Source organism: Cryptotermes secundus, unplaced genomic scaffold (genome assembly GCF_002891405.2).
Source record: "Cryptotermes secundus unplaced genomic scaffold, Csec_1.0 scaffold831, whole genome shotgun sequence".
NCBI classification, from domain to species: Eukaryota; Metazoa; Arthropoda; class Insecta; order Blattodea; family Kalotermitidae; genus Cryptotermes; species Cryptotermes secundus.
This window is the reverse complement of record NW_019744130.1, coordinates 225646-252136: the sequence shown is the minus strand read 5'-3', so window position 1 is coordinate 252136 and position 26491 is coordinate 225646. Positions and strand designations below refer to the sequence as shown.

At 42.5% G+C, this 26491-nt stretch overlaps 1 protein-coding gene across 1 annotated transcript in view; it reads right to left on the bottom strand.

Moving 5' to 3' along the window:
• Window positions 1-16005, bottom strand: part of LOC111874543 (semaphorin-1A) — a gene marked incomplete at its 3' end in the record, with an annotated part of 988862 nt that extends 972857 nt beyond the window's left edge. The window contains exon 1 of the mRNA XM_023870125.2: window positions 15875-16005. The remainder of the gene's footprint in view (window positions 1-15874) is intronic.
• Window positions 16006-26491: the final 10486 nt, after the last annotated feature.

Here is a 26491-nt window from a genome sequence, read left to right as displayed (position 1 = left end):
GATAGTTTTCAATTATTAATGTAAAATGTGTATAATTATAAAGTCTTTTGGGTTTTTGGTGGCTGTCATATGCAGGTGTTAATTTGTATATCATAAAAGGAAACTGTTCAGACATTCTAGCACATCGCAATAACTACATTTGTAAACTGCTTTTTGCACCCTACTAGGAAACGAGATATCGTAAAAAAACTTATGTTAATTTATTTATGACACTTATTTGTTGTTACAAAGTAATCAGCAACATAGGACCCAGGTTGCAGAAAATTATGAATTATTATATTTACAAAGCTAATACGTCCCTTTACTAGAATATATCGGCCTACATTCCAGTTTTAAAAAGAAGACATACAAGGGGGTACCCAAAAGAAACCGAACTTATTTTTTTAACTTATTTATTCAAATTTTAAGCACAAACCTTCAATCCCCTTCAAAGTACTCTCCACTTACACTAATACACTTGTCTAGTCTTTTATTCCATTTTTCAAAACATTGTCTAAATTCATCTTTTGAGATGCTTGACAGCGCCTCCGTCGTTTTTTTCCTTCACCTCAGCAACATCAGCAAAACGCTGAAAAAAAGTTTTGATCATTTCGGGACTCTTCTTTCAAAGCACAGCATGCTTCCACGCGACCTTATTTTTGTTCAGCAGTCAGCAGTCGTGGCACGAATTTCGCAGCCACCCTTTTCATTCCCAAATCTTCTGTCAAAATTCGCTGAACTGAGCTCCAAGTCACTCCCGACAGCTCCACATTTCTTCAATGGTCCGTAGTCGATCTTCCTTGATGATTTCACGAATTGTTTCAACATTTTCATGTGTTCGGGCCATTGCAAAAACGACGATCACACAAAACAGTTGTCACTATAAACTCTGCCGAAACTAGTCCTTACCTCTATGCGCTCACAGCGGTACTACAAAAGCTCTGCCCACAAAAAAAATTGTTCGCTTTCTTTTGGGTACCCCATCGTATATTGGAATATTCAGCACGGACCATTCTCTTCTAATGGTTACTGCACAATTACGATCTTTCTCAATTCGCTCACGTATCTCTCCTTCCCCGTTGGTTTCCTACAGGGTGGCAGGAAAGTACCTGCAGAGTCCGACAACCTGACAACATTTCCTCTTCCATTCCTAACGTTTTATGAGCGTTCTCGCACTGAGCACCAACCATCAGAAACTCCGTCTCTATGAAAGCTTGGAGAACGTCTTTCAGCGTTTACGTATGTGTAAGATGCGCCGCTCACCGGCATGCGTCAAGAAATGTAACATTTAAGACACGATGTCTGCGACATGACGCAAACAAAGGAGCACAGTTGAAACTAATGAGATTATGAAAACCGCCGCACACCGGTCTGAGTCATGATGATGACGTCAGCTTCATGCTGACGAATCACGAATGAAGCAAGGCTGCGTCTTTTGTCTCAAGTCTTGATGCTTGTCTTGACGCAGTTGGTGTGCGGCCGCCCTAATATGATTTCTAAAAACGAACTTACAGCAAAGTGGCAGTCATCTAACGGCCCACTCCCTTCTATCCAGAGGCAGCACTGGCCAACATTCAACATTAACCGGTTAATGCCAAGTTACAGCATAAGTTGTGGTTGGACGTGTTTGTGCTTCAGATCAGTTTGGTTCTGAAGTCTCTGAGGTCTGAAAGTTGTGAAACTGAAAAATTAAACAGGACTGTAGGGAATCTGACCACCATTCAGCCCTGCCTTAAGAAGAACGGCCTTGGAACCAGGCTGCATTTGGCGTTCCTAATTATTTATGCTTTAGGACACACAATCGTTTGATTCCACGGAAGTGAAAGTCTTTTACTTGGAGGGAAGAACACAAACTATAAAGAATTGAGGCTGAAAGACGAAATGTGTAAAACTTAGGACATTAGTCATCCATGATATGTATATAATGGCCGTCTTGTAGTGCACTCAATTTCATATGTCACTTCTTACTACATGTTTCGGCAACATGGCCATCTTCAGGTTCGTTATTTACGCTAAGCTATTACATCGTTTGCCATCTTGTGTCTTTCATAAAATTATTCAGAAAGTATATTATTCGTCAACTATAATAAAATTTGTATATACTGAAACTTGTTAAGATTATTCATCTATATGTCTTAATTCAAACTCGCGTATAGTATGGTTCGTCCACTGTGGGAGTCGTTTCTGTGTGTACTGAGTCTGTGATGTGTCCTTCCTTTTTGGCTGCGAGCGTTGTAATAGCTTAGCGTAAATAACGAACCTGAAGATGGCATTATGTTGCCGAAACATGTAGTAAGAAGTGACATATGAAATTGAGTGCACTACAAGACGGCCATTACATACATATCTTGGATGAAAATCAGTGCAACAGGACGCTAAAATACAACATTAGGACATTAGGCTTAAATAATATGAAATTTTCTGAGTTATACAGGACACAACGGCGTTAACAGTGAAATCTGGAAAGCTGCAATCGGCTTGACATGTAACTCAAATGGGGAATCAAAGAATACATACAGAATTTTGGCGACAAAATCTTTTGTAAAACGCCAACTTGGAATAGCGAGAAGTTTGGAGGATAGCATCATGGTGCGTTCTGGGGAAGCAGGCCATACATGGAAGTGGTTGTCCAATGGCGAGTGTTGACATCAGCGAGTCTGAACAACGGAATGTTCCTGCCATACCGACAGTTAGATTTGCATTGAGGCGATACATTAGTGACGAAGCATTTTTGGTCTAGTCTAGGAAATTTACATTCTGGTTACTTTCGACGAAACATTTCTGGCTGTCTCGAATGTATATATTACTAATTTTAAGCAGCTTATGGTTGCAGTGGCAATACTCGTATTGACGCAAATGAAGTTTTCCTGCTTCAGAAACTTCGGCAGCCCGGTCTAAATGTAGAATGCGTATTTCTCTGACCGATCAGCCGGTATCAGCGGGAATGAAACGGAGACGGAACAGGGAAAATACTTGCAGGTTCAAGCGACTGTTGAATCACAAAAGGAATGCTCAACTGCGCAGAGGTCCTGCCGTGTCTTTGTCCTTCTAGAGGCCATCGCCTCGAACTCGTCTATTCACTGACGTTATAAATAAAAACTGCTTCTCCTAGCAACAAACAAGCTCAAGAAAGTTACACTTCATAAAGCAATAGGAAAGGCGCCCTCACAATTTATGTCCCATCAGCTACAACAGGTTGATAAAAAAATGTGGGAAAGAGCTACGTGAACAAGAAGTGACACCGGACCATAGATGTGGCATAAAAAGGGCGCGTTTCATTAACGTATGACGCCCGTCTGCTTTCTAGGTAGAGACCTTTGTAATTAGCTGTAAATCGAGAAGACGTCCCCTAGATGGTAGGGCGATTGCACGAGCCTGCATAATGGCAAGCACTGTATATATATATAACGTTCTCACAGCGGTGGTTCTGAAGATTTCCATCTTCTGAGACATAACGCTATGTAAGGTAAATGTAAAGTTGTCCCTGTGCTTAACTAATTAAGCACTACGCCATGGAGACGTAGGGAGAAGTGCATGTACAGAGCAACATTTTCTTGATCTCGGTACTAGTTGGAGGTGAGGCATCAGCTAGACGCCTCGGCCGCTTTACCCCAGGGGAAAGAGCACCGGTACCCACTGGATAGGAGGGTGGGTGAACCCCAGAGCCGGTCTGGACAGCATGGAGAAAAGAAAATTTTTGATCCTACCGGGACTCTTCTCCGACCCCTTGGTCGTGCAGCCCGTAGGCATTCGCTATACCGACTACGCTAACCCGGCTCTTCGAACTGAAGAGGTAATTCAGAAAATTACGCGAGTCCAAGTAAGTAAATTAAGAGGAAACATAAATAAAAAATTGCACTGAAAGTGATCAAATTAAAACCGACGTTCCCGCTAAATTAAGTATTAGAGAGGACAGTTTAACTAACCCCCCCATTCCGTTATAGTACAGTCTGATAATTGTATAGCCAACAAATCATCATTAAGTTTACAGTCTCCTGCCATTTCCATGAAAATGAATATGTTAACACGTCAATCTGAATTAAACAGACATATTTAGAAGTAAGTTGCGGCCTAAGTGCATACGGCCAGGTAGTGTAAAACATTCCGCACTTATTCCGTTTTCGAATGGACTACCCTACCCCGAGGGTGCATAACTACTATACAGGAACTCATGCCAATTTCGAATACGTGTCTACGCAGGCATTTAACTCGATTCTGCCAAACTGTGGATTCGTACCGTTTTCCAAATGACCCCTTCAATACTTCGTTTCTAATTAGCCCCAGCGACTGCTACAGTGCAATTAAATTAAACATGCATCACACAGGCCTATAAGTCTATGTGTATCGACCCATATATTACATACGCAAGTGTGTGTACGTGTATAGATTAATTTATCATATATAGTGCTTCAGTCTCTCGGTGAACGCACTATGGCGATAGCTCACAAAGTATATACACATTAAATTCAATCACAGGCGCCAGCGTTATTTATTCTTGTTCTAATGTGAGTGAATACGGTGAAGGGTCTTCAGGTTCCACAATAGGCTGAAACACTTGGCTACCTGCGTGAATATTCGCTTGAAGCACTCCGCTCCACTGTGTTGGTCTGTCAGGCACAAGGATAGCGCTGTGGCTAAATGGTCGGTGTTAGGTTAGTAGGTTAACACAAGAATTTAAATAATAATAATAATATACCGTATTTACGCATGTATAGGCCGCACATTTTTTGCCAAAAATTCAAGAGGAAAACTGGGGTGCGGCTTATATTCGAAATATTCGAAATCACACTTAATTTAAAAAAATTAACGTTGCCAAATTTCGGAATAATTTCTACTCCTGAAATAATATTCCAAGAAAATTATTTTTTCTATAATTGCTGTCTGAAAATTGTGCTGCGGCCTATACACGCATGCGGCCTATACATGCGTAAATACGGTACGTATAAAATAGGTACAACTGCCTGTTTGTACGCGCGTTTTTCGTGGCATGCAAGGTTAGTTACTTTCAGTATCCGACAGATGGCGGTAATCGTCGGTCTCGCCACATCGTTCGGTAACGCCTGTACGAGTGCCATGAGAAACAAATACAGGAGAAAGAACGGGCAACACAGAAGTACGGTCTGACATAAGAGGAGACTTCACACTGAATTTTCAATGGGTATTTTCCGTTAGTAGTAGTAGTAGTAGTAGTAGTAGTAGTAGTAGTAGTAGTAGTAGTAGTGGTGGTGGTAGGGGTAATTGCAGTAGTAATAATAATAATATAAGCAATCGCCTGAAGAGATTAGAGCTATCTTCCGAAACGTCGTGTATATTAAATACACCTCAAACAATGGGGAATGACCAATGTGGAAGCACATTTGAACGCAGGTACAGGAGGTTCCACTCCGTTTAATATTCTAGATAACGAATATGCCCAAGCACAATTCTTAACCATTCAAGGTAACTATGTACACACTCTGCTATAACATTGTTTTATCATCTATCTAGCACATTAATCAGATCATTCTTTCCATGAAAACATATACTGTGACGTCAGGAACCCTAGGAAAACAGTAACAATCTCACATGACTTTGTAATTAATCACTAGATCAAATCGTAATAATTTCCTACTTACAACCCCTGTGTAAAAGAACTCTGATTCCAGAATTTAAAGATTTTTTTTTTCAGTTTCATTGGATATACTACAGCTTCTGAATTAAAAAGAACACGGAGGAAAACGATCGTCACATATTATGAAAACCTCTCAGAATTATCCGGTCACCGCAACAAGATTCAAACCCCAAAAATATAAACACTAAGGAGTAAAATAAATTTAATCGCCATAAAAACTATATTTCGACTTCGTACATGGTCCAACATGATCTGAACCCAGAATTACATCCAGCAGTACCGGAACTAGCACACAGCATTCATGTGACATATAACAAACTGCAACATGACACAGAAGTTGCTTACATGGCACTTCCTTCTTTCCTGAAACCCTAAGTTACTGCAAGTATGTCTGTCATTCTGAATCACGTACAAGTACTAACAACGAAGTAAAAGTCGCGAAACAACAAAACTAAACGTGAAAACTGTGTAGCACTGTTACTATATTCATCCATGTTCCATAACAGGCCAATCTGAAGGTTCAGCCCTGAGCACGAGTTACTATGGCCACCACGTGGCAACATACGCTTGTAGCCACCCTGTAGTATGCACCACTGTATGCAACCCGCGATGTAGAATACTCTCGGCCCTGCTAGATCAATAGTCTGCGCGCACTCCCGCATGCCACCACAAGTGTTCTTCGCGGTCAAGCGATACAGGTCAGCTCATGCCAACTATTGCCACATCCCAAATGTATCCACGCATAAGAAAAGGGGGGAGCGACTGTGGCTATCAGTCCAGGTGCTGAACTGTCAAAGGGCTGTAATATAATTATTGAATAAATAGTTTTTCAAATTATCTGAGATTCTTATGTTTTGGTTTAGCCTATTTAATTTATTTATTTTTATAAAGCAGGCATGCCACCATGTGACTTATCTCATTTAACTTCTGATACAACTTACCAATTCTGGTGGAATTTGGAATGAATGTTATGGCACTGGAAACCACGCCAACCCCGTCCTTAAATTTCCTGCGACCAGCAATAACAACATGGCGAACGTAGGCATTTGTGTGGTGGGAGGTACAGTAGCAACACTTAATATGATGTCTTAAATTTATGTGCGTCAACAAGCATTCGGAAAATAGGCAACTTTTGCATAAAGAGTCTTCTTTGTGGACTATAAAAGGACTTGGAATATAACATCACATATTCTGTGCCATCAAAATACAACAAAACGATATAAATATTCACTTAACTATCGGCATACCGAAGCATTTTACACACATTCAACGTTTTTACTTTAACAGTGTTCAAAAGCGGTGAGGAATTCAATAAAATCACAGGCATTGCCAAAGACAATGAATAAGACCCGAAACAAATACTTAAATTAATTTTCAATCTTATGATAATCAAATTTGATACAGACAAAACAGACATTGCAAGCAAAATTAAATAGGAAAAAATGGCTAATATTCACATTTATTTTGTAAATTACAAAATTATTTAAAAACTCAAAATTGAAGATTTCTCTTCATAAATAACATCCAGAATATGCTTCATATATATATATATATATATAACGAATATCGGAATGTAATGACACAGGTATAGACAAAATGACACGTCGTGAATGTAAACCATACTTTGATCAAGAAGGCAGGTAAGTAAAAATTTTATCCAAAGACCACATACAAAGTAGCAAGAACAACTGAAGATATTCACAATTTGTTATACATATTTTAAATTATGGCCATACGTACGGCATAATGGAAGGCACTAAGAAAAAAAAACATAATTCACGAAAAAAAGAACGGTGCGTGAACACAGTGTAGAGTATTCAAATACATCTACATAAAAGATCTTGTATTTTAATTCACGAACAAACATACGATTAATGTAATAGCAGCAGCTTCAACCTGCTATACGACACATTAAAAAAGAAAGAAACAGATACAAGTGCGCCGGTGTAGTGGGTCATGAATGCAATGATAACAAACACAGGCACACGATAGTCCCCATTCTAAGGGCAGGCTCATGAAACTGGAACTACAATAATTCCAAGTAATGCTGGAGAGCAGGCATATGGATCAGCAAATGAATTTCTGTTACTTTGACATTTGTATCACATCTTAAAACAAGGTAACCTGCTAGGCCGCGCCATAGCTCAAGCGCTTAGTCGGTGGCTTCCCACCGCGGCGACCCGAGTTCGATTCCGGGTCTGGTTAAGTGGGATTTGTGGTGGACAAAGTGGCGCTGGGGCGGGTTTTCTCCGATTACTTCGGTTTCCCCTGCCAATCTTCATTCAACCAAATTCTCCATTGTCATAATCACCCAGTGCAGGCTACAATAGGCCAATCAGTGGCCGCCGTGCCGAGTGCACCCAGTTGGACTCCACCCCCCACTAAGCGAATTAAAAAAAGAAAAGTAACCTTTTAAAGAACACTGGCTCAATATGTACCACCTGTTTTAAAATACTAAAACTGCATTTCAACCGCAGTCTATTTGTGTGCTTCGTTTGACTTTTTCCCCAAACAACATTTACCAGTTGATTTTTGTGGTGGAAACGTAATATATATCCTGTGAGATACGAACTATACTTTTATGTATTACTTTCAAGGATCAACACAATTTTATAAGGCTTCTTACGGAATGATAAGGAAACGAAATTCGCTCACAAGCTCTCCATGGTGTGATTCCTTGTTTTTTTCTTTAAAGCCCAAACTATGGTACATGTCCTGTGACGCTTAGCTTTCAAGGTCACGTTGCCGTCAAATGGCGAAAGCTACCAAATGACCACACCATGGGTGCCGCGTAGTTACTATAGGTGTTCGAAGCGGCCTCCGTCCATTTGAAGGCAACGGCAATGCGTCGCATGCATTCCCCCGAACACGCCTCTAAACATGTTGCCATTGACCGTTATCACAGCCGCTTGAATTCTTGCCACCAGATCTTCGACAGACCTGACAGGGACTGCATAAACGTGCTCCATCGGGCGTCCCCACATCAAAAAATTCCACAAGAGTTAGATCTGACAACCGACAAGGCCATACAATCGGCCTTCAACGTCTAATCAAACTTCCCGGATTTGTCGCGTGCAATCACTGTTGAATATCTTCCCCACAGTGCGCTGGAGCTGTCATGCTGAAACCACCTCTGCCCCACAGCTAGAGGCAAATCTTCAAACAGCCTCGGCAGAGAAGTTTCCAGAAAATCGCGATATCGCTGTTCAATCATCCCGTCAGGTAGCAGACAATGACCCACGAATATGTCCCCGGCGATTCCAACCCAAACGCGGGAGCTGAAGTGGATTTGACACCCACGTTCGCGGTTATCCCGTGCCCAGAAGCACGCTTCGTCTGTCCACAGAATGTTATGTAAAAAGAGCTCATTCGCGGTATGTTGACGTAGTAGCCATTCGCAAAATTGCCTCCGCAGGGGACGGTACTCTGGAGACAGATAATCGTGCCGCGAGTGGTAGTATGGATGTAATTCATCGTCATGCAGTACGCTTGGTTGAGATAATACAAATTCTCGTGGGCTTTTCTCAGCTGTTCTTCCACAGTTACAGTCATAGCATCTTCTTTCGCAGGTACGAGTATTCATACAGTCCATGGGCGACCTCCATTCTCGTGTACCATAGCTGCTACACTTCTTGTCTCATGGAGACATGGCTCCGATCGTCGAAACATGACGTCGACAAGGATAACGCAGCGCGAATTCCCGCGCAGCAATACCAACTCGACTATTACAGGTACCGTGAGTTAAGAGCATGTCGTATTATTCGTCGTGTGTGTATTCCATGAGCGTTCAATCAGAGCTGGCCGTTGTGCATTGTGTCTTGAGCAAATCTAACAACGCGCTATTTACTGTCGTGACAAATATCACTGCTGAGAAGTGTCATACCATTTTATGGCGACGTGTATTTAAAAAATTAAGCGTCTAAGAACATATGTTATGTAACATCTGCGATTTTTTTAAAGGACTCACAATACGGAGAGCTTGCACGCGAATTTCATTTCACTCTGCACGTCGACTGTAACAGCTGAAGTACGGTGGATGACACTGGAAGATGAAATACAAATGAGCCGAAAAGGACGGGCGTATTTCACTAGGTGAATATTGATATTGTTTCACTGTTGTATCTTGATAGCACAGAATATCTGCTATTAAGGGAGTTTCATTTCAGGATATCCACCTACAGGATTTTAATCGGTACATTACACATTCAATGATATGAAGAAATGAACAGTCCCTCATCAGCAATAAATGAACATCAAAGCTAATAACATAAATAAGAAAATAACGTGTTTTATTTCCGCATTTATGCTGTCAACTTTAAGCAACGGAAGTAAAACGAACTGTTTGCTATTTTCGACTTAAAAATTTCTCGCTCGATAAAAAGTTTCATGATTTACATCCAATCTGGCAGTACACAACATGGATCTTTCTTTGGTTGATGAAGTAGCTTTCATTGTTAAGTTATGAATCATTTCGAAGTCTTTCCATCACATTTATTTATTTACTGCGCAGACGCTAGCTGATAAGATGTACGCATGACTTAGAAGAGCCAAGGGTCGAGGCTTCTACCACATCATATTGCTCCTACAATCACATAAGTGACGGTGTTATCTATACCAGCGACCGGTCATAAATCTGGGTTAAAAAATACCATCACAAAGAACAAGCAAAGTTCCTGCTAGTAGAACGTAGCGCTAATATCGAACCGCACCAGAACACGAATTAAAGTCATCTGCTTCCACATCTCACCACCGAAACGTATGTCCTTAATATTCATCTTATATCACCAATTCATTTTCGATGTTCCACGTAACCAATTTCCAAGGGCTTTCCTTATCAAAATTCCGTTTTCTTTCCTTATTTTCTCAAATCTAGACATATGCTCTGCCCAGCCATAGTTCCAGAGTCCATTAATTTTACAATGTTATCAGACTGTCCAAATTAAGAAATTATTCTTCGTATAATGTGATCAACTGTTCACTTAGTCCTGCTTCATCTCTCTTACGTACTTCCCTGCGTGGCCCAATTTGTTTTCAGATATTCGTAATTTGCCGACTTCTCTCGGAGTCTTCTTTGCAGGAGTGGTTCTATAACGAATCGTATTCAACTTCGTGGTTCTGTCTATCAGCCACTGTTCTGCTCCACCACTTTCGCTGAACTGTAATTCTGTGCTCTGTCGTGCCATCGGACGCAGTGCATTCTGGTCAGTTTACTCAACAACGCTTTCTCAGATTCACATGGCACATATCGTCGAATGTGTGAGCGATTATGGACGATGAACTGGGACGAAAGATAATGGAAACGACAGTGATTAATATTAACTTCCCTACATTAGCCTGGAACGAATGAGAAAACGCACGCAAAATCTCGATCTATGAATCAAAATTAGAATTCGGGGAATCCAGAACATGACACAGGGATGCTCTCACCGCACTTCTGTGTTCGGCGTATTGAACTTCAACACAACACGCGAGACAATTTTCAGTTCAGTATTTAATGGGGGCACGTGGTAGTGTAGTTGGTTGAGGCACTACGCTACAAGCTGGAAGGTCGTGGTATCGAATCCCGATGGGGTGGATTTTTCAATTTACCTAATCCTTCCAGTCGCACTATGGCCCTGGGGTCGACTCAGCTTCTAACAGCAATGAATACCAGGAATATTCCTGGGAGTAAAGGGCTGCCGGCGCGTAAGGCTGACAACCTCACAGCCATCTGTGAGCTGATTGTCTAGAAAATGTGGGAGCCTCAACATCTCACAACCCTATGGGCCTCCACAGCCTGTTACAGGGATACCTTTACTTTTTAAGTATTTAATGAGAAATGTTACACTTAAATCCACGTAGTCACTCTGTTACTCGCTTGGATCATACTGTCTCAAATTGAGAAGTTGCACGAGATTAGAAGGCAATCATAAGTATCTAATAATTTGTAGCGGTTTATTTCAAGAAATCATCCCGCCATTCGCCTCAAGAGACTTTGGAATACAATGAAAACCTGCAAGGGCAGCTGGTAACCCGGGATCCTCTCAAATCCAAGTTCGGAATGTTGCGACTACACCCTCCTCTTTTATATCTTTAGACAAGCTTCTGTTTTCCAGTAGGAAAAACATTGTTTTAGTCGAAGCCAGAAATGCACCGTCTCCTTCACCTTGTAGTCGCTGTGACGTCTTCGTTCCCGCAATGCGTCCTTAAGCGTGCCAAACGCGTGACAGTGGGATGGAGCGATGTCTGGAATATGATGATGATATGTGGCCTCAAATTTCGGTTTCTGGATGGCTGTAACTGTTGCAGCAGCAGTGTGTGATCGCACATTGTCATGGAGAAGGAGGGCGCCTTTGGACAGAAGTCCGCGACGACCGTGAATTGCAGGCTCCCGTTTCTCTTCCAGTGTGGTGCTGTACCTTGCGCTGTTGACTGTCTCTCCTTTCTCCTGATAGGGTTCAAGAATTGATCCATTCATATTCCAGAACAATGTCAGCATAAGTTTTCCGGCAGAGAGTGCAGACTTCAAATTTTCATAGCAGGACAGGATGTGTGTCGCCATTCCATGGATTGTCTTTTTGGATTCCTGTTCACAATAATGAACCCAGGTTTCATCCCCCGTGAGAATGCGTGCAAGAAACTCTTCACCCTCGGCATGGTAACGTATCAAGAAAGCTCTACACGCTTCAACTTGTGTTCATTGGGCAACTCTGGAACACAGCGATATATGAGCCTCCTGGATGGTGCCATGTGCAGATCCAAAACGCTAATGTTCAACACAGTGACAACAGTGTCCACAGAAATCCGCCTGTTCTCACCAATAAGTGCGTCCACGTGAGCAACGTAGGCATTACTGACGGCTGTGCACGGGCGACCAGAGCGATGTTCATATGGGCCTTCTACCCACTGGCACAATTTTCGCTCATATTGCTTACACCATACTGCGGAATCATTCTTCTGTGAATCTCCCTCAGTTTGACTCCTTCTGACCACAGAACGCTGCTCCTCTCTCGCGCAATTTTCTAGCGGGATGGCCATGATTCTCGCACTGCCATCGGTTGCACACTGTCAGAACCTGCCCTATAGATGTCTCTACATGCTGTAGTAGTTTCACATGGTTGCGTCCAATATTATCAAATATCCAAGCAATTTGCTCTAGCCATTTTAGTAGGTACCCTCGTAGTATGTAAGACTAACTACAGACCTCAATGAGCTGTACACCTTTTATACGAGTATGAATCAACACTGATTTCGTCGTGACATATACTAAGCGAAATATATCGACAAATAATATCTGACTTCATGCAATGTGATATTTGTAATGTAATTAGCTTTGCAACTATGGATTTAAATGTATAATATTACAATATGGCCAAGAAGATATACAGAGCACGAATTTTGAAACCAACTGCGCTCCATTTCAATACACCTTTCCACTCCTATTCCCTATTATGACTGTGGGATAACATTAAAGCTAAAGGCAGAACAAGCTTTGTTTGTACAAACTTCCGTTCGTGGACGTTTAAACTGCCTCACGACGGCGCACTGCTTGACAGTAACTCACTGTGCACACAGGCCATGAATAATATGCAACTTCATCAAAGATCAGGAATATGAGATACAATGAGTTCACTGTTTTACAGGCTCTGTTATACTGCTATGACAATTGCATGTTCTCCTTCTAGGCGCCTTCCCAACCCTGCAGAGAACCTATTAAAATCGCTCCATCCTATGGCTGCTTGTCCCTCCATGTTCATGAAACGTTGAACACTGCTGAGCGGATTTTCACGAAATTTAATACTGAGAGTTCTACTGAAATTTACTGAAACATTCCAATTTTGGTTGAAGTCAAACAAAAATATCGCACCCTTTACATGAACACCTATAAGTGTTTCTGCATGTATAATATTTATAAGTGCGAAAAACGTTTGAAACAAAAGTTGTTGAGAAATACCTTACGCTCAATACACATTTTTCTAAGTCTTATTGAGTTTCAGGAAGAACTGTCCCGCTGCACGTGCATTTCCTAACTTACATATACAGCAATAAGCAGTGGCCTTCGTAACACATGCAAAGATTACCAGAGTCTCCTATTCTCGACAACAATTACATGCAGCTTCCTCCCATGTATAAATATACAAACGATTTAATTAATGAGAATTTTGCATCACAGCATAAATACGTTTTTGAGCTTATATTTAAAACATCTGCGCTTATCGCAATAAACAATTCTGCATGGATGACAGCACGTCGTGTTGTCATTTACATCTCCCTCTGCCGTACAAGCTTATACATTCACATATAAAATAATACAATTATAGCTATCCCTGTAACAGGCCGTGAAGCCCCATAGGTTTGTGAGATGTTGAGGTTCCAACATTTTCTAGATAATCGGCTCACAGATGGCGGTGAGGTTGTCAGCCTTATGCACCGGCCGCCCTTTGCCCCCCAGGAAGATTCCTGGTACTCATTTCTGTTAGAGGCTGAATCGACCCCAGGGCAACAGTGCGGATGGAAGGATTACGTCAAATGAAAATATCCACCTCGAGACTCGAACCCGCGACCTTTCGGCTTGTAGCATAGTGCCTCATCCAACTACGCTACCGCGTGTCCCTGGCTTATTAATTATATAGTCGCTCAGACTAAATACTGAGGGAAGAAAGCTGGATTTTTTTCCGGACACGAGGTTTCCATCGACAAAACCATTTCTATTCATATACATCTCAACCCCCCCCCCCCAATCATTCAGCATGTACTGCAACAGCCCTCTGCAGACAGGCTCCACAGCATATCCTCGATTCGGGCAAAAACACACACAGATATGTTGGGACATACTACTCGCTTTAATAAATATGGGCAGTAGGTTATGAACCAGTACTAAGGAAAGCACCGCAAGCCGCTGTGTGCTGCCTGACATGCCTTTTCTGGAAGAACTCATTTCCAATACCGGCAGGAGTAGTCAGTCTTCACAGAAACCAGGACAATGGTTCCAAGACTGCTTTCTCTGACACACAACACACAGGCTTAGCCTGTTACTTCTCACTGACTTTTAACTCATGTTAAAACAAGAGCAAAACAGTGAGAGTAAAAGAGTTAAAACAAGTCTCCAGACATGGTATGAAAAGCAATGTATATTTCCTCTGGGACCTCATTCCTGTTGGCTGATTCACAGCTACAACAGTTGCACGATAAGAACCGCATGTAATGGAAACACGCCATCCAAAATAACAGCAGGGCACAACATCCTCATGTACAGTGTCGCCATAGTGTTGCATTCTCAGCTGAAATGAATGTGCAATTAGTCTACTGAAATACAATTCGAGTCCACCCTTTCTCGTTATAGTCTACGCTATAGTCTATAGTCTGAACTGCATGAAGTTGTTTGCAGTTCTCTCTATATTCGAGATTTACGAAGTTGAGGTTCCCGTGGTAGTGAAGATTCATATTACGGAGGAACATACTGTCTCCATCTTCAGAATCCCTGAAGATGCAAGCAGTAATGTTGCTCATCACCTATGACGCTACACACTACCATAACCCAGAAGGCCATAATATGAATCGGCCTAGGCTGTATTTCATTTCCCTCTTTCATGTCTGAACTTTGCTCCAACACGAAATTTAAATAATAAAATATTATCGGCAATGTTCCTGTGTTCTAATTGCGTTATAATTATAAAATATTCACTACCCCTTCAAGTGTTGAGCCGGGATAGCGTAGTCGGTATAGTGACTGGCTACGGGCTGGACGACCGAGGGGTCGGAATTCGAGTTCCTGTAGGGTGAAGAATTTTGTCTTCTCCACGTCGTCCACACCGGCTCTGGGGTTCGCCCAACCTCTCATTCAATTGGTACCGAGGGCTCTTTCCTTGATTGCAAAGCGGTCGGGGAGTGAAGCTGACCACTCACCTCCAGCTAGTGCTGAGGTCAAGAAAATATGTATATATACATCCACTCCCCCATACGCCTTCATTACATGGTGCGTCATTAGTTAAGCACAGGAACAACTTTACCTTTTTACCCAAGTGTTACGTCGAGATTAATGCTCACAAATTTATACGTACTATAGCGTACACGATTAAGAACCTTGCCTGGTATTGTTCCTGTGTACTTATAATAACATTTTTCCCCATGCTGTATTTAAATAAATGTCCATTCTATTTAAACGCTGAACATTACTTTAGCTAATAATTCGAAGAACGTCATGCGTGGTCAAGAATGGTGAGTTGCTACTACAGAAACTTGGGAAACTGCAAATTCACACCGTAATATTTGAACAGTTCCAATATACCGTAAAACGAATATTACCGTGGCCAGACGGTTAGAGGCGGCTTCTCGCAGGAGAGGACAGAGGTCAATTCCAGTGCAGTCCGTGTGATATCAGCAGTGAATACAATGACAGTCCGGCAGATTTCTCTTCCAGTTCGTGGTTTCCTTCTGCAAATCCTTAATCCACCGAAGTTCTATATGAGTGCACATTTTCCATCGCCCGTGACGTGTGTGGCAGTTTATTATCACAATCTCGGCCAAGTGCAGGGCAGAGTTGAAGCCCTCACCTCTCACCTTGCACTTTGCGGAATTCTGACTAGATAAGTTTACTTATATAAAACTGTCATTATTTAGATTCCGCTCTAACTGTCCTTGTTTTATGGGCTAAGGTTAAACTTGCACGTTTGAGTGTCCCTTTACTGTCTGACCGCCTCGTCTCTGCTCCAATAACTTTCTGAAACAAATGATCGATCTTTTGTGAAGATGTGTATGAATGCAAATCCAAGTTTGCAGCTTTTAATTCATTTCGCTAAAAATACTTGGCATCCATTTTTGTAGGGTTTTCAGCCTCTTTGACGAATGCCTTCCAAGGTCGCATTCTTCGGCGTCCTTATCAAATGACATTCAAGATCATCTGTCCAGTTCATTTGGGGTTCTGCACAGTCTACAACTGAACCACCGCCATTAAATGACACAAACATCTGTGCAGATGGTGGAACTTCAAGGAAAATGAACATTGTACATACCCCCTCCTCCAACTTCTTGAAAGCTACTTTTCTTGAGCTTATATACATATATATGTTTCCTTCAACGCATACGGTTGTATTAGCCCTGTAACACAAAACTGACATCTTTCTAGAGACCTCGGCCGAATATTAGCCCGCCTTTCCAGTTATGCGTCTTGATTCTCCTTTGTATACTTACGAGGAAGAGTCAGTAAATAAGTCATAAAGGCCGCGCCATAGCTCAAGCGGTTAGTCGCTGGCTTCCCGCAGCGGCGGCCTGGGTTCGATCCCAGGTCTGGTCATGTGGGATTTGTGGTGGACAAACTGGCGCTGGGGCAGGTTTTCTCCGAGTACTTCGGTTCCCCCTGTCAATCTTCATTCCACCAGATTCTCCATCATCATCATCATCATAAATAATCACCTGGGACAGGTACAATAGGGCAGTCAGTGACCGCCATGTCGAGTGGACCAGCTGGACGTAAAACATGATATTCGAACCTGGGAGGAAACATGTATTTATTTATTTATTTATATATCCACAAACATTGATACACTTGTCCCGTCACTTTACCGGTGCGTCAAAACCCACGGCGTAGAAGTTTTGTGACTGCTGTCTCAGCCACTTCCACACCTCTGTTTCAACCTCTCCGTCATCAGTGAAACATTCGCCGCCAAACATGGTTTTTTAGAAATGTAGAAGGCAGAGCGGAAACCGCGGAAACCACGGAAATTAGGCTTACACCATAAGCTGCAACTATGAAAAGTGAAGTTCCACAGATGTATGTAAAATATATAAACAGGCTAGTAAGAAGACTTTGGGGAAAGAACATATTGAAAGAGAAGCGGAAAGCACTGAAGGAAATACACGCGTACATCTAGATTAGATTAAAGGGGTGGTCGTTCAAAGGCCCTTGCACCGCGACCGTCTTCCATCTATTGTGTATCGAAGACATACAGAAGCATTACAAACTCGGGAAAAAATGGTACAAAGCAAACCTGCATTTAAAAAAACATTTAATGTGGAAGAGCCTGGAACGAATTTATGACCAAAAAAATGTGGCAATCCAGAAGGGATAGAAAAATTGTACAGCAAGTGCTGAGTATAACAAATGGAAGCCAATCTACAGCTTTCGTAAATTCGTAAGAAGCTATACAGAAATGAAAACGGCCCTTTCGCAAATTGACGAGGACATTCTTAATCCTTTAAAACCTGAAGGTCTTCTAAATAATATATAAATATACAGTCCGTACCTCACAGAAAATGTCTCTGCTACAGAGACCAACCGGCTAATGCTGTTTAGATAAATAATCGCTATTTCTCGTGAGAACCATAAGAAACGTACACTCGTAAATACACCCTGTCGGCAGAAAGCAGACATTTTGTTTGTTAAGTGGGTAGTACATAACTGCTCTCTTTAATGGGTTAAACCGAATTTGGAAGAGACTCGCCTACCGCGAGGATATCAAACGAGGTATGAAAATAGCACATACATGTAGACAGCACTCGTAGAAGTACTTGATGGTGTATTTTGTAATTCTGTACATGTCTAATATTCCTATCAACAACAACACAAGAACTATAGATGTTTTAAGTCGATTAGGAGGTCTATAATTACACTGTATTCGTAAGTACCTTAAACGCGCAATGCATAAATAATTGATCACTTGTCGTTTCTATGTTGTTTACAGGTCCATTAACTGCTAACATAACTGTTAACTGAGTATCGATTATAACATACAGCATTTTAGATCATGAAATATGGCAGTTAAATGTGATGTGAAAAAGTGGACATTCTGTACAGTAGAACAGTTTTGGCATAGCTGAGACATCTTATGATGTCTGTTTGAGGCCGAAACATGTTGTGAAGGGAAGGAGTGATAGAAACAGTTGCATTATTGATGGAATTATATTGTATATAAAAGGCTTACTTACAATTAATAACATGACATTCAAACTAAAAAACTCCGTGGCCTGTAATCCGCAAGCCAACTACACCGACCGAGCGACCGCCGCTTGTCAGCGAAGTTAGTACCAACTTTTTCGGATAGAGGGTGTCACGTGGTCAGCGCAACGGATCCCCACGGCCGTTAATCTCAGTATTCTAGACCACAAACATGACATTTAAATTTCAAAAATAGTGTTTTATATGGAAGAAAACTTCTGATAGCCCTCCAGACAAACGTCGATACAGCGCCTCGTTTAGGCCACTGCGAGTTCCTTTCAAATCCTTTCCACTCCGTTACTCATCATTCATCCTACTATTCCACATTACAAGATATAAAATACTGTCCGCCTCACAAAATAAACCATACGCATAAAAAGAGCTTCTAACAGTACATTCTGAACAAGCACTCCAGTTTTCCTACACTTACAGCTATGATGTCTGTGAAATTACTTCTGAGCAACCAAAATGAGCTGTGTGTATATTTGACTTCCCATCAGCCAACACTCAAAACTTGGAAAAGTTAGATGAAACGAAATGCATAAGGGGAATTACCTCCGGAACGGGGAAACCAGAGAGCAGATACAAACATATCTGCTTCCGCTATTCCTTAAAACAGGAGGGAAATTATGTATGCTAACTTATTCCGACCCTCAGTTGGATATCGTGCCCTTACGAAGACCCCTACAATATGCAGTATCGTACATATTTCTTTTATTGAAAGCCGTCACAACACAACAATTAATAATATATGTTTGTAGTTTCAAGTAGTACTTTACTACATGTTTCGGCTTTCAAGAAGCCATCATCAGGTAAATACACTTAAAAACTTCTTAGCTATTGAATTGCGTGCTAATTACACAACGTAGTATCAGACTTTTCAAATAGTATAGTAGTATCTGATACTACATCGTGTAATTAGCATGAAATTCAATAGCTAAGAAGTTTTAAATGTATTTACCTGATGATGGCTTCTTGAAAGCCGAAACATGTGGTAAAGTACTACACGATACTACAAACATATTATTAGTTGTTGTGTTGTGAAGGCTTTCAATAAAATAAATATATAATACACAACAGGATGCATTCACTGCAAAAAAGTATCGTATATAGGTGCAGCAAGAAACCTGAACGCTACGGTGCAAACAGGAAACTCATGCGAGTTTCTAGCAGGGAACTGGACATTTAGTCTGCTGGGTGGCCTTAATGTAGACTGTAGAGTACTGTACGAGTACTGACTATTGTACTGACGCTTTTTAATTATCAACTCCATGATGGAGAGTTTTCTTGAGAATGTTACAGTCGCTCAGCTACTATTGAAATTCGCCGCCCCTTGTGGGACCGTGTTCACAAAACCCCGTCCACTGGATCCTATCACGAGCCAGCTAAATTCATTTGATTTGTTTCATTCTGGTCCGTCACACTAACAATTACAAAGACAAAACAACTCCTTCCAGTGTGACTATTTAAGTTTTACTACTTGAAAACTTAGCACCCTTACATGTTTCGATCCTTACAGATCAAGTAGTAAAACTTAAATAGTCACTCACACTGGACGGAGTTGTTTTGTCTTTGCAGCTAAATTCAGTAAGCATTCCCACAGCCGTTTAAAATCGATTTTAATAGTCTCTCAAACGGTCTCATTCGTGTGTGTGTGTGTGTGGAGGGGGGTTAGAAGCGCAACAGCAGCTATGGTAATTTGTGTCCAACAATTGTACAAACTCTGCAAGAGGTAAAATGAGTAAATACTTGCAAGATCGGTGCTGATCCCGCCCCGGCGACAATAGGCCGCACCTCCAACGATCAGGAGGAATCCGCCCCCCCCCCTTCACAGCGTCGACCTTAAGCACGGAGGCAGCATGCCCCCGAAACCCTCGCTACAAAGATAATCCAAAACAAGGTGCTACCACCAAGAAAGCAGGACAAATAGCAATAGTGAATCGTCCTGAAAAATTAAAATCACTGATTGTCGCTACTGTAAAATCATAGATAATACTGCATAGGTATTTTCCCACCAGCCATAAGTTAAAAGGAATAACAGAAGACTGTAAAATCAGATATAATAGTGCAAAGCTATTTTCACACCAGCCATCAGTTAAAGCAGGAGACTAAGCTGCACAGCAACCTCTCATGAAGATCCTATTCAACGAGAACACTGTGACTTGAGGGCTCAAAGCCACAATCGTGGAACCAGAAGAGACGGCTTAACTTTACGCTTGACAAAGGTCAAGCCTATTCATAACAGACAAACTAATCCTCTTATCAGAGAGAATGTTACATAAGGACTATGCCTGCAAGGGTTTAGTTGCAAAAATCTATGGTCCTGATCGTCAAGGGGCTTGGCGCCAAGACGAACTGATCAGTGAAAACTTTGCCAATATGGATGCCAGGTCCTTAAGTGTAGTTGCACCTACTTGGCTTGATATATAGTTTGTTTCACGACAGCCAGAAGTGAAAAATGTGAAAGGCTACAGGCAAAGGCCTCCCATGACGTGCGCTTACATTTACGTGCTACACGCCAAGCCTTGGAGCGGAGGTGTTTTTAAAGAAATCAAGTTTCCCTGTGTGGGGATAAAACGAAAGTACGAGTATCTTAGAACTCTCTTCCGCGCATGATTGTCGTCTCGGCAGTTACTCACCAGGAGAAGATACGGAGTGAGGTTTCGCGAAATACTGGGAGATGTGACGTGGAGCGGATTGGAGGACCGTGCTCATAAAGTACTCCACCATGGAACAGAAAGATGGGAAATATCAGTCCTCAAGAGGAGCTCACTGATAGACACCTTCCCAACCAGCACCAGTTCGGATGTCGAGACACGATTGGTGCATGCTGTGGAAATGTGAATTTCATTAACATGTACATGGGAAAGACCGCATCATTCAAGATGGACTGTCAGGTCTAGACTGCTGAAAGGAAGGTTTCTGATGGCACGCATACGTAATAAATCTGACCCTGTGTTTAGAAGACTGAGATCGGAGCCAACACATTCATTAGAAAATATTCTTCATCTTTAGTCAGAGGACTGATCCCCAACGAACATTTCTGAGACGAAAGTATGGAGCTAATAATGAAAAGAGTAGTTAGATGGGCTGCAGGCACTGCTGCTGATGGACACAAATAATGAAAAGAGTAGTTAGATGGGCTGCAGGCACTGCTGCTGATGGACACAAATAATGAAAAGAGTAGTTAGATGGGCTGCAGGCACTGCTGCTGATGGACAGAAATAATGAAAAGAGTAGTTAGATGGGCTGCAGGCACTGCTGCTGATGGACAGAAATAAAGACTAGAGGACTGTAAACGTGTGGGGAGTTTACAAACGACAGCAATGACCCGCAACGCAAAGTGGAGGATAACTGAAGCAGAGTCGATACAGTTCTTTTATGAAATAGCCGTCCTTCTGTTGATCCTGTCGCCGTTAGAATGATCATAATGGGAGACACCAAATCGTACCGATTTAATGTACTGGATGGACGAAGATGAGTTCCCTCAACACAGATTGTTGCTGGATAATGATACCGAATTAGAGCCTGTAAGTCAGGGCACAGCGTATGAAAAACGGGCAAAAATACAACTGACACGGAAAACCGACTCCTTTACGAAAGACAGTTCCAGTCCCCTTCTGTCTTCCCTTGGAAGTGCCTGGGTGACCAGTTTACGGGTCGGGTGAGTCAAACTGTGGGGCTCCCTACAGTCGCGTTTGGTTGCTCGTTCAGAATACTTCTCCCGAGTACCCGTTTTGATGAAAGAAGCTTACAGCGCCAAATCAGGAATGATCGAAAATCGCTGTTCGGTTATCCATATTGTGTGCTGCTGTCTGATGAGGACACAGCTTTTCTCAGGCTCAGGACGCCTAGTGGATGCACTTTATTCACTGAAAACTTCAGCACAGGATGGGATGCTGTGTAAATTGGAAGAGTTGCTGCGGATGGAGACTGCTAAGGCTTGATTCGCGGCATCATTCCTGAGAGCGACTAACAGTCCATGCATACAATTAGCTTCCAGCCTTCGATTTACTTTCCATGCAGATACAGATCTTCACCCCACGTTCCTATCCAGGTAGTTGTGGTTGGATGCATGCGCACCGGTGCGGTTATAGCGGCGGAATATACGTAGTGTGTTCAAAAAGTATCGAATCTTTGATCGGCAGAAATACATCTATTGATTTGGAGGTACAAAAGCCTAATCTCCTTCAAAGTAATCTCCTTGATAATGCACAAACTTCTCCCAGCGCTTCCGCCATTGTTGGAAACACTTCTGGAACGGGTCTTTTGGAATGGTGATCAGCCGGGCCGTCGCATTCCACATGATGTCTTCTCTTGGCTCAAATTGGGTTCCTTTCAGCGGCATTTTCAGCTTGGGAAATAGCCAAAAGTCACACGGAGTTGGGGTTACTGTTTGCATTGTCCAGCATGTCCTGTGCGATTTCCAGACGACGTTGCTTCTGCTCCATTGTTAGCAGTTTCGGTACGAATTTCGCGGACACTCTCCTCAATGCTTACCCCTATCTCGTTCGCAAATTCTCAGACTGTGATACGACGGTCCTCCATGACCAAAGTCCGCACTTGCTCAATGACATTCTCATTTCTGCTTGTTGAGGGTCTGCCTGAACGCGGTTCGCTGTCCACTGATGTGCGGCCATCTTTGAAGCGGTTGTACCACTCCTTTATCCGTGAGTTGCTCATGGCATCGTCCCCGAAAACCTGTTGAATCTAGCGAATGATTTCCACTTGGGTATCGTCAAGCTTTTGGCAAAATTTGATGCAATATCGCTGCTCATGTTGTTCTGTCATTTTACACCTTACTGGAATCCGACGAGCGCTCACTACACGTCCTCACTCACAGGCCGACTGCCAGCGACTGACGCTTTGGGCGGGCGGGAAAAAATTCACGACTGCGCATGTCTCCTCCATATCTCCACCGAAGGGAGCCTCCCGCGCTTCATTGGTTTAGGCGGGAAAAAAGAAAGCTCGATACTTTTTGAACACATGTATCGGAACATGGTGCGTTATCGTGTCTGCCCTCGCAGTACCCACAGCTCGTGTGTGAACAGACGCAGAATCGGGTTATACGTTTATATATGGCGGTACTGAGAACCTTCCATACCCAACGTAGACGGTGCAGGGCAAGAAGGGAATTTCAAAGGTCAGAAAATCAAACTACCACCCCTCTGCCTTACAAGTTTCCACTCCTTCGAAACATACTGGTCAGGAGGTGCAGTCTCTCTTCGAAGGTCATACCATTCAGGGAGGTGGTGTTAAGAACTCTCGGGAGGTGGTGTTAAGAACTCTCCAAGAAACGTTGAGAAAGCCTCCCGCAGTGTACAGGATAGAAACACTGCTTCTTTTCATTTTGGGCCTCTACCGAGAGCGTTCCATTCTTTAAACCGCATATATTTTCACCTTGCCAGGATCGAAATTCAAGTTTTTCTTTGTGCTTAACTAAGCACCACGCCATCGCGACATATGGGGTACGAAGACATAGCTCCACGCACTACTGATCTAAGCAGCAGACGAAAATAGGTGGTCAGCTTCAAGTACAGGCCGCCTTACTCGCAGGAAAAGATCCCCTGTTACCCGTTGGATAACCCCAGAGAGCTAGTTTGGACGCTCTGAAGAAAAAAATCTTTCCCTAGCCGGCAATCAAACCCCGATTACTCGGTCGTCCAGCACGCAGACAAGCCACTATACCGGCTGAACGATCCCGACTACTGCAAAGCTTCTGTATGTAGTCAACAAATAAAGCAAACATATAAGGATGTTGGTTGTGCCATGGCTTAGGCGGTTAGTCATCGGATTCCTACTGAGATGAACCGGGTTCCATCTCGGGTCAGGTCATATGGGTTTGTGGTAGGAAAAGTGGCACTGAGACGAGTTTTGCCATAAAACTTTGTCACCCCTGCCACTTTTCACACCTTGAACTGCTCCACACTCATTAATCATCCTGACACTACGCAGTCTTGATATTGACAAAGTTGTCTAATAGTTCATAAAAAAATAAAGGGGGCAGATAATAGAGTATTTGAAGAGTATGACTCAAATACATGGATACTCGCTATCTCAGGCTTCATTCAACATATTTACAGACGATGTCTTGAGAAATTAGGACAACCCCAACATACGATGTCTTCAGAAATTTGGGCAACCCCAACATTCTCTGGGCTAACTCGACTCTATCCGACTCAACAAACAGAAACCGAACGAAATCGACCTCACACGAACAGCCCAGATCGTTTTCGACATAAACAGGGAATCACTAGAATGGACAGTAGCACTGAGAAGTATTGATGTACAGTACGTTTAGCAAGGGCACCTAATATAGAGGTCAAAATATCATAATTATAAACACGAAAACTTCAATCTTCTGGGACATAACTCTATGTAATCTGGTGAAAATTAATTCAAGTATCAGAGCACCAAACTAGGGATGTAAAGTGCACGGCGTTATGTCCTAGAACTCTTCATCATCACCGCTGTGAGATCCTCAAATCCAACGTACTTCGCTAGCAGGGAAAATTAATGGGTTAGTTTGTACAGGAGTAATGGGGGTGTCAATGACATCGGCGAATGTTGCCTGTGCGAAGAAATTGCGGAGGACAAGACGGAAGGAGAGAGTAACGAAATGTTGGCTGAGATTGCTGAAAGCAGAGCAGACAAATCCGTTACGTGAGGCACTGGGACAGCAAAGAAGGGAGAAAGAACTGAACGAGTACATATAAATACGAATCAGAAAGGCTGGGCATGATCGATATTTGGGAGAATGGAAGAAATAATGATAAGAACACCTGTATAAAAATAAGTAACCGATGAATTGATACAGAAACGTAAAACATGGAAGTTATTACGCGAGAGAGACGTTCACTAACAGTTGAAGAAGCAGCTGGGAGAAAAAAGTATAAACTCTGTGGCCTGTAGTCCGCAAGCGAACTATACCGACCGAGCGACCGCCGCTTGTCGGCGTAGTGCCAACTTTAGCGGATAGAGGGTGTCGCACGGTCAGCGCAACGGATCCCCACGGCCGTTAATCTCGGCTTTCTAGACCGGAGCCGCTATTTACTTGAAATATCTCCTCAATTCTCCTCACGAGGCAGAGTAGATCCCGTTCCAGAGCCATTACTTCTCAGAAAATCTGGTAGCGCCGGGAATCGAACCCGCGACCTCTGGATCTGTAGCCAGGAACTCTGACCACTAGATCACAATGGTGGCCCTAATAATGTATATATACAAAATTACGTTCATGGGAAACCAGTAGCGGAATAGTATGGCGAAAAATACGAACTTTGGGTTTGAAGGTTAAAAGAAATAATGAACAGGAGATTTGCCACATATATAGCAAAGAGGAAGACTCAAGCCACATATCGGAGTGCGAAGAAAAAAAGAGGGAAGAGATTTCTGATAAAAGGTTTAGGAATATCGATACAGAAATGGGTATTAGGTCACTACGCTTCTAGAACAAAGATCAAGGGCAGAAAATAGGAATCACACACTCCACAGAAAAATGTATATTCGCCTGCTGGTTCGGTACCACCTCTGTCCCATCTGACCTCCTATACTCCCATTAAATCTAACTTATAGTATTTTGAGATTTCTTTCTCCGCTGCCCTGAGCGAACCTGCCCTACACATACTTCTAACATTCCAAGTACCAAATCTCATATCCATTTTCTTTCGCTTAGATCGTTTATTCACAGAATCCGTCCAGGTCCGAGGCTTCTTTAGAATTTTCGTTAACAAGCTTATTTTTTACGACGCGGAGTTGTTAGCCCCAAGCCCAACCCCCAAGCTGGATGACCGGCCCTTGTCGGCTGTCTGCGACAGCTTATTCAATATATTCGCAGTTACCGTCCATACCTGGAGGGCGTCTCCTGAATCCGCAACTTGAGGACGCGCCATGCCGTGGTGACAAGGGACCCACCTAACTTAGAGAAAATATATGATTGTAAAAAAGAAATAGATGGCGATGTTACGGAAGGACAAGAGTGGGGTACAAAC